The sequence below is a fragment of the Eurypyga helias genome, unplaced genomic scaffold, assembly GCF_000690775.1.
Source record: "Eurypyga helias isolate BGI_N326 unplaced genomic scaffold, ASM69077v1 scaffold11781, whole genome shotgun sequence".
Lineage (NCBI taxonomy): Eukaryota > Metazoa > Chordata > Aves > Eurypygiformes > Eurypygidae > Eurypyga > Eurypyga helias.
The window spans coordinates 13,073-21,920 of record NW_010228946.1 but is presented as its reverse complement, the minus strand read 5'-3'; positions in this window follow the sequence as shown (position 1 = coordinate 21,920).

Sequence of the window (8,848 nt, the reverse complement as noted above, 5' to 3'; positions counted from 1 at the left end):
ATCCGTTGGCCCTGAGTGAAGGGGACACGGTGTCCTCGCCATTCGTGTCCCCTCGTGTGGACAGCCCCCAGCAGCATCCTTTCCCCTGGGATTTTGGGGCACCGCATCCCTGGGATACCTCCTTCCGCCCCAAGTGTGGTGGGCACCGTGGGCCTGAGTGGGTTGACTTTCTCCCCCTGTGTGTCCTCCAGAATTTTTTGGTCATGACGGGGTAGCAGAAGCTGCTCCCTCAAGCCCTGAGGGAAAAAGGGGGCTCCCAGTTACTCCAGTAATAAGGGTGGCTTGGGATCTGGTGGCCCTCTTCTGCTCGTGGCTCCCGCCTTTGCTTTGGAGTTGCCTTATGGGGTGCGGCACCTTGGCTCGCACCGGAGCGTGCTGAGCGCTCGGAAACCTCCTTATTAATTGAGCCGCGTTGAACGGACCGAAGGGCTGCGGTTCTCCGCCCGATGGGCTGCGTTTCCTCTGGCGGCAAGTTTTAAAGAGGGGTCTTCCCAGTCGTGTCATTCCCTGAGGAAAAGCTGGGTTCGGTGTCCGGCTTGGGAGCGGCTGCTCCGTGTATCCTGCTTCTAAGGAGAGAGACTGTGGATGGGGTGGGAATCGCTGCGGGTTTTTCGGTTTGTAAGTGTGAATGAAGCTTGGAAGAGCAAATTAAGCACCTCGAGCTCCCTCCGGATTTCATTTTCCCTTTTCATGACCCATTAGGCTGCCCGTGCGGCCGCTTAAAATGCCGATTGATTAAAAAAGTAACGTCTGGCTGTCGCTAGGGATCGGCGAGCCTGTTTGCTTCTCTTCTGTTAAATACAGCTGTGCCAGCACAGCCAGGATGGGGTTCTCCAGGCTGCCTTTGGTGTGCAAAATGGGTGAAATAAGGGATTCGCCGGTATGGTGGATGCTTGGGAATGAGTGAGTGACTCTTCCTTCAATCCCTGTTGATTAGAACAGCCTTCGTCCCTGCACGTAGGTGGTCAAAACGAAGCAGCTCCCCTTCCTATAGCTGTTTTAATTTCTTCATGTGTTTTCCTCGAGTCATCTCGTTGACTCCCTGTATTTGCTGCTCAGGGACTTATTTCCCTTGAATGCACCCGCATATTTGCGGAGAGGAACGCTGCTGCACCGTGAAACCTCTCTGAGACCTTTCTTCTCCCAGCAGCCTTCGAGGTGCTCGTTGCTTAAATCGCTGCTTCTGCAGATGCGCGGTGGAGGAGCTGCTCGAGGCAGTTTGGCTTTGTCCGCAGGCTGGTGGTTTTGGGGTTGTGGTGGGAGCTTATGCAGAGGAACGCTACCCCGAGTTTGGCCGCAGGCCCTGCGACTGTTGGTGCTGCGGGCGATGCTAAGCAGGTTGGGAGGGGAAGTCACACTATTAAAGCAGCTTGGAACTGGCTGTTGGGGTTTGGATGATGTTTTGGTGGGTTGTGGCTGTTTTGGGGGCAAAGCAAGTGTTTTGGTGACTGCTGGAAGATCCCATCCTCCTGGCAGTTTGTGAGCCTCTTGCAGAGGAGGACTATTCCCCCTTTCCCTTAAGAAGTGATGCTCGAACATATCTTTGCCCCCAGAATGTTCAAGCTTGGATGAGACCGCGCGTCACGTAGTTGTCGAACGGTTTAGAGGGAGTAACAGGCCACAGGGCTTGTATTTATCACCTTGCTGCGGCTCCGAGAGCAGCTCTTGGCAGACCTGTTAGATGTGTCTGGATAAACACACAACACATCGGGGCAAACGATGAAATCGTCGCCTGGAGGCACAAAAATGGGGCTTTTTCCAAAGCCTCAGTAGGTCTTTTGCTGGGATCGCTGTGAAATGAGCACTGATGGAAAACTGGCGTTTCTCGTGAGAGCCAAGAGCTGACCTTGTTACGGGGATTATCAAGGTAGTCCTAAAATCCCAATTTTTGTAGAATTCCAGGCAGAATCGGCTGCTCAACTCTTTTGTGCTCGACCAAGAGGGAAAATTGCTTTGGGATTTGGAGGGATCAGTGTCTGAATCATAGAATCATGGAATGGTTTGGGTTGGAAGGGACCTTAAAGACCATCCAGTTCCAACCCCCCTGCCATGGGCAGGGACACCTTGCACTAGACCAGGTTGCTCCAAGCCTCATCCAGCCTGGCCTTGGACACTTCCAGGGGTGGGGCATCCACAGCTTCTCTGGGCAGCCTGTCCCAGTGCCTCCCCAACCCCTCTGGGAAGGATTTCTTCCTGAAGTCACCTTTAAGATGGGGTAGGAAAACTGGGACGTGCTTTCAGAACAAGGGGAGGTCACAGACACTTCGTAGTCCTCTGCCCTCGGCCGGCTGGGCTGGCAGCAGAGCTGGGGAGCTGGTGACGAAGGAACACGTAGCTGCACTGTTCTGTTTGTTATCCATAATGTTCCATATTTCCGTCATTTTATAGGATACTTTCGCTTAATGCCCATCAGGGGAGAGCAGCGTGAGGACTTGCAAATTGTCTGTATTATAAATGCAAATGGTGCTTAAAACGTCGGATTGGACTGATTTTACAGATGCGTTTTAGATGAGAAGTCGATACTGGCTTTCTTCAGGACACCTGCCTTCCTTGGACTCTGCCAGATCTTGAAAAGTGAGTTAGAAAAGAGCTGGAAAGGAAAAAGTCAACTCCAAAGTTGAAAGCTTTCCATTTGCATGGCATAGCTGCATTCCCTCGTAATTCAAACAGGATGTGAAGTAAGATCCCGGTGCAGATTTTCATCCGTCTCCCAACATCTGCATGTGCTTTTCTCTGAGCCGTGCTGGCCTGCAAGCTGGGAACGAGACCGTGGTTGGGTGTGAGCCACTCTGGAAGTGTCTGTTTTGAATTTAGGGATTCACACGTAACCGTTCCAGCGGTTTTTCCTGGTTTCTTCCTTTGGAAAGGGAGCCTGAATGCGGGTTGGCGGCTCTGAGGGCAGTGGATTGGGGAGTTTGGTGATCGGGAGCTGCAGGAGGATTCAGGCATCTCGATCTGTGCCTGCTGGGTCCCCGGAAAAGCTGTCTTGTGCTCCGTAGCTCCCTCATCCTGGCGCATGGAGCCGTATCCTTCATCCTTCCTCGTTTGGTAATCTATCCTGACCGTCCCCCCGATGCAGAGCTCTTGTTAGGGCCGTTTATTAACGTGCCTTTCGCCCAGCCCTCTCCCCAGGCGTGTTCACGGTCGGGGATTTAGCCTGGTTTGCGCATCCCCCAACGGGTCACCTCTCCAGCAGCACACGGAGAGCCTTGGAGTGTTAAGGCTTGACCTTGGCGCCGGTGTTGCGAGCCAGGCAATGGAATATTTGGCCAGACCCTTGCCAGGCTTGCCTGCTGGTTCGGCGCTCTTTGCCTGGCACTGTCACAGCCGGGGAGCGGGAGGTTTGCTGTTAACTCGACCCGCTCTTAACCACGGAAAAACGAGCCATCGCCTTGCGCCGGGAAGTTGCCGTAGGAAGGCCAAAAGCCGTGGAGGTGGCTGTGCGTCGGGTAGCATGCCAGGACATTGTTTCATCCTATTCCAGCCTTCGCGGGGCTGCAGTGGCGAGGGGAAAGCGCAGGTGAGCTCAGGTTTTGCGGTTGCCGCTGACCAGTGCGAGTCAAGGGTCATTTTTAGGGAATAAAGGCCTGTTTTATTTGAGAGGAGTGTTCTTAAAAATGATGTGTTCCAGTTGTGGGAATAACCGGATCTTAAGCATTTTTTTAAACCCATGGCAGAATTTCTCCTCCTGTTGCAGGCGTCTGTCTTCTTCATCAGAGGTGAAATCAAAGACTCGCTCTCCTGACAGCACTTTGCTCAGCTGAGCTGCCGGAGTGTTTTGGTGCTAGAAATTCCCTGGCTGCGGTTTTGGCTAGCGAGCCTCTCTCAAGCGGAGAGAAATCCCTCCGTAGAAGTTGACGTTCAGCAGCAGGAGACTCTTGCCATGCGTTCGCCGGCATTTTGAACGTGTCATTCCTTCAGCTCCCGCGGAAATGCGGCTTCTGCTTTTGTTTTGTGAGCGAGCTGCTGAAATTTGTTTGCCTCTCCCCGCAGTCGGTGCCAAGCCATTTATTCAGAGAGGAGCAGCTCCAACATCTTAACTCCTGGCTGCAGGAATTCCCGAGTCCTGCTGCCCTGGTGTTGGGGATTTTTCCCTACGGAGCAACCTCCCTTTCACCCCGGACGGCTGACTGGAGGTTTCTGCTGGGTCGTGGTTGTCCGCTGAGCATGTAATCTAGTTTTCAAAGGCAGAATAAATACCTTGAAGGCACTGGTTAAACACTCGTAGGGACCAGAGTTGCGGAGGGGAAAAGCCACGAACCCACATGAAACGGGGAGGAACGAGAAGTTACACCCGAGCATCAGCTGCTGGTGTTCTCTTGCTTGAAGCTGTGTGTAAAGCGATGACGACAGGGGCTTATTTCTAATGGGGCTGCGGTTTTAGCTGCTTTACAGGGTAAACAATCTATTTTTAAGTCTTGCGTGAAGTTTTTAAGGAAGGAAGAGCTGTGTGAACAAGGCTGTCTCAGAAGCGATGCTTGCTGTGATCTAGTACGACTGCCTGCGTGATCTGGGCGATTGGATTTCGCCCCCAGTTGCATCACTGGGTCCAGTAACGTTGAGCAGAGCGTCTGTCTTGTTGTTTGAAGGTCTCAAATTATTAAGCCTCGGTATGTTTTGAAGCAGCCTTCAAAACAGCTTGGCCTTCTGTTTCCTTTAAACGCCTTTTTGTCTTGCATTTGTTCTCTCGGGCCCAGATCCTCATCCCGGTAGCTCCACGGGCTGCAATGCACGCAGGGTTCAGGTTACCTCCAGATCTTTCTTTGGCCGAAATAGATTCGGATGGGCCGTGTTTTCCAGCCTGGGTCAGTTCTTGTCACTCCCTAAATCCTCTCCAGCAGCCCAGCTTCTGGCTGGTGGATCCCCTGGGCCCTGGTAGGTGGGAACAACTTTCTGCTGATACGTGTAAGCTGGAAAAAATAAACTCTTCAGTGACAAAGAACTGATGGATTTGCTTTACTCCTCCTTGGATGTACCATGAGGCTGCGGTGGAGGAACACCTGTGGGAGGAGAAAGTTGCGTGGAGCGAGCCCCCTCGCAGAGCAGCTGCATCCGCTCTCTTTAGCTGTGGTGTTTGCAGACTGGTGGGCATCTGTCTCGCTCCGCGCGTGCAGGACGAGTGTCGTTACTCTCCGATCGCTTCTGCGGCAGCGTTGTGCCTCTGTAATCCTCTGGTCTGGTCGTTGTGGTGTGCATGGGTGCCAAACGATGCCTGGAGGGAGCTGGGAGCAAGCCATCAGGTTATCTTGTTGAGACAGAAGCAGTTGATGGCTGGGAACTTGCTGCAGGACAAACTTGCTAAATTGGAACATGAAATCTCAGTTTGGGAGGTTTGTGACCATTAGATCATAGAATCATAGAATCATGGAATGGTTTGGGTTGGAAGGGACCTTAAAGATCATCTAGTTCCAACCCCACTGCCATGGGCAGGGACACCTTCCACTAGACCAGGTTACTCCAAGGCTCATCCAGCCTGGCCTTGGACACTTCCAGGGATGGGGCATCCACAGCTTCTCTGGGCAACCTGTCCCAGTGCTCCCCACCCTCTCCAGGAAGAACTTCTTCCTGATATCCAATCTAAACCTCCCCACTTCCAATTTCTACCCGTTACCCCTTGTCCTGTCACTACAGACCCTTGTAAAAAGTCCCCCCCAGCTTCCCTGTAGCCCCTTCAGGCACTGGAAGGTGCAATAAATCCTAGTTCAGGACCACACAGTTCTTCCCTGCTGTGCTCTTTGACTATGGAGGGCTTGGGAAGGTGTTAAAAATCCTCCTGATTTTGATCGCTGCCCTTAGCTGGCACACGCCGGCAGGCGGGAATTTTGGGGTTGGCAACGCTTATTGCAGAGGCTGCTTTGACGACAGGAAAGAGTTGGCAGTGATGCGGGAGGTGTCGGCTGGTTGAGCGTGGATTTTATTTGTTTTGGAAACGACTGGATACGCCTGCAGTCCTGGTGTGAAAGCATACAGCTTCAGGGGCTGTTGTGGAGGTGAATTTGCTTCCGTTACTCTTCCCTGTCATGCTCCGTCCTGCTGAGGGTGTAAACCTGTGGGCCGAGTAGGTGATGCTCTCTGGATTGCTGTGGTCTTGCCTGTTACCAACCCTTGACTGCTGGTTCTGGTGAAAATTGGCATTAAAGTCACCTTTTGGTACTTTGCTTCCAGCTTTTCCCACGGATTTAGATACTGCTCCCCACTGGTGTAAGTGTTCTAGATGCCACCGGAAGCACTGTGACACACACCTTCCCTTGGACACCCTGGGCCCCCGGATGGGCATCCACAGGCTCCTTTGGTCATGTTGCATCCAGAGCTTTTGTAGCTCCGTGGCCTGTTTCCCCCGTGGTGCCGCCTGGCCTTCTTCCACTCAGCTGAAGCTTGGTTTGGAGCGGAGCATTTTCCCTCCCACCCACTGAAGGGTTTGTGCCGCTCTTCATCTTCGGGAGGGGCTTGTGGCCTCGCTCCGCTCCTTCGTTTGAGAGGGAGAGCCAGCAGGGATTTAGGTCCGTCAGGTCTGTCGCGGCTCGCTGGACGCGGAGATGGGACCTGCTGGGTACATCTCGGACCTCTTCGGTCCAGACTGCTGCAGGTCGGGCTTCCCTTGGAAGGCTGGCTTCGTTGGTGGCATGGAGGTGTTTGTCCCGATCCCGGTGGCCGCGTGAAACTTCAAGTTCGCTTTTGGGAATGAGCGGGAAGGCAAGATAGTCTACTTAAGCATGGCCTTGGTTGCTCTAACCTAGGTAGTGATGGATTTTTAAATGCTGGTTTTGAGCAGGTTGAACCTTACTCCTGCATCTCCGCGAGCCGAGTTCTGTCTGTCGGACGCATCCATCCATCCCAGACTCTTCATGGAGCCACAAGCTGTTGGCTGCGGTGGGTATGGGCGCAGCGAGTTTTGCTGCTCTGCCTTCCCAAGCTCTAACTATTACTCTTCTTTTCCTCTGGTGCTGTCTTAAACCAGGAGCTCAGTGCGTCGGGAGATGAGGTGCCCAGCCATCTGCCTTTCCGCAGGCAGCACCGGAGAGCTGCTTCTCCCTAGATGTCTGGCCCCATTGGCATCAAATCCCTGGGAAGGGTATGAATAATGTAACTCTCGCTCCTCTAATAGCAGCAACCGATGGAGCGTCTTTGCAGGTGGCTCTTTTGGGACGCGAGGTGTAGCCCCCCGCCGCCGCGGGGAAGTTCCTTGTCTCTCGGCACGGCGCAGCACTGCGCAGCTTCCCTGTCCGACCACTCCGCCGCCCGTTGTACCCCGGCTTGGTTCTCTCCTGGTCACCAGCGAGGTCCTGCCTCAGCTCGGCTGACCTCTGCGACTGGCTGTAGCCAGACTCCTGTCCAGGCAAGAGCTTATTCTTTTAATATATTTACTTGGGATTTAGAAATTGGCAGGGGTGGAAAATCCACTGCATTTTTGGGTTAGGTTCTAGCTCTGGGTGACTCACCCAGTTTAAAAACGTGTGCCTTAACCTGCTTTGACTGACACCCCTTGTCTGTGTCTTCTACGGCAACTTTCTTGTCCGAAGAGATCTCTGGTTCCTGTCTCGATCAGGCAGTCAACTTGTCTGTGTTCCCCCTCAGCATCCTTCCCCTCTCGGGACATTCCCATCGCTTGTTCCACACCGGAGACCTCTGGGCCAGAGCCAAATCCTTCAGGAAGTCCCTGTGCGTTGGAGCTCATCAGGCTACGACCGCGGCTCGACTCTCTGGTGCAAAGCATCATTTATTTTGGCCGCCGGCGCATCCCACAGGTGGGAGCTGCCGGGGCTGGAGCCGTCGCAGGCGGCTCCGCGGCAGCTCTGGCAGCACGCTCATCGTTTAACCTGGAAGGTTGTGAGGCAGCAAGTTGAGCAGGGCTGTCGGACTGTAGGCGGTTCTGTTTCCCTGTGCTCCCCCAGCCAACTCTGGAATGAAGATTCCAAGAGCTGTCGCTGTATCGGTCATCCCTACATGCCCTACAGCCACTCCAGGCTTCAAAAGCCGTTTCTTCTGTCCGAGTACAGTTTCATCTCATGTTGCTTGTGAGTATCCGGGCACGATGAGGGAGGAAGTTGTTTGATGCTGCCGTTCTTAATTTGGGACGTGAAGGGAAGAGCTCCTCTCTCCCGTTAAAGAGCGTCTTCAGGGCTGGGTGGTGCTCTGTGGCATCAGGACCCCTTCTAGGCCCGCTGCTGTCATTTAACAGACTTACGTAGATTCCTGTGGACCCGTCTGCAGGCGTGATCGGTTCTCCTGTGGCTTCGCTTGTCGAGAAGACGAGGGCTCGCAAGTTAGAAATGGTGGGGAGAATCCCCGTTGAGCTTTTTGACTGTCTGCTCCTTCTGATTTCGTAATTCTCAATTAAGCGGGGCTAATCTGTCTTCGTATTGCAGGCAGTGTTGCAGAACAATAAGCAAAAGCTTCGGTCTCTTCCATCTGGGCAGTCACTGGGCAGTTATCAGGTCTGTTTTCAGTTACTTGTCCTAAATGTACTGGTTTCTTGCCTATCTGTACCAACATATGTATGTGCACTTTAGGAACCATGGAGCAGGAGTTGAGCTGGACACCGGGAGGAATAGAGGAGGTGCGTAATAAAACTAGATCTTAAGTCTTGGCGATCAGAATAACCTGCTGGGAGAAAGGTGTCGGAACCGCTGAGGGCTACAAAATGTCCAGGGGAGGTTTCCTGAAGTGGAAGCAATGATTTAGGTCTTCCCAGGGTCTGTGAAGGCAATGGCTGTGGGAGGTGCAGGCAGCTGCAGAGGGAGAGCCATCTCGTCCACCTCAGCCCTGCCAGGAGGCAGCCGGTGGGCATCCATGGAACGGGGCTGCCCTGGGTTACTCGGAGGGGAGCAGGGCTTAGAATGTTGGAGAA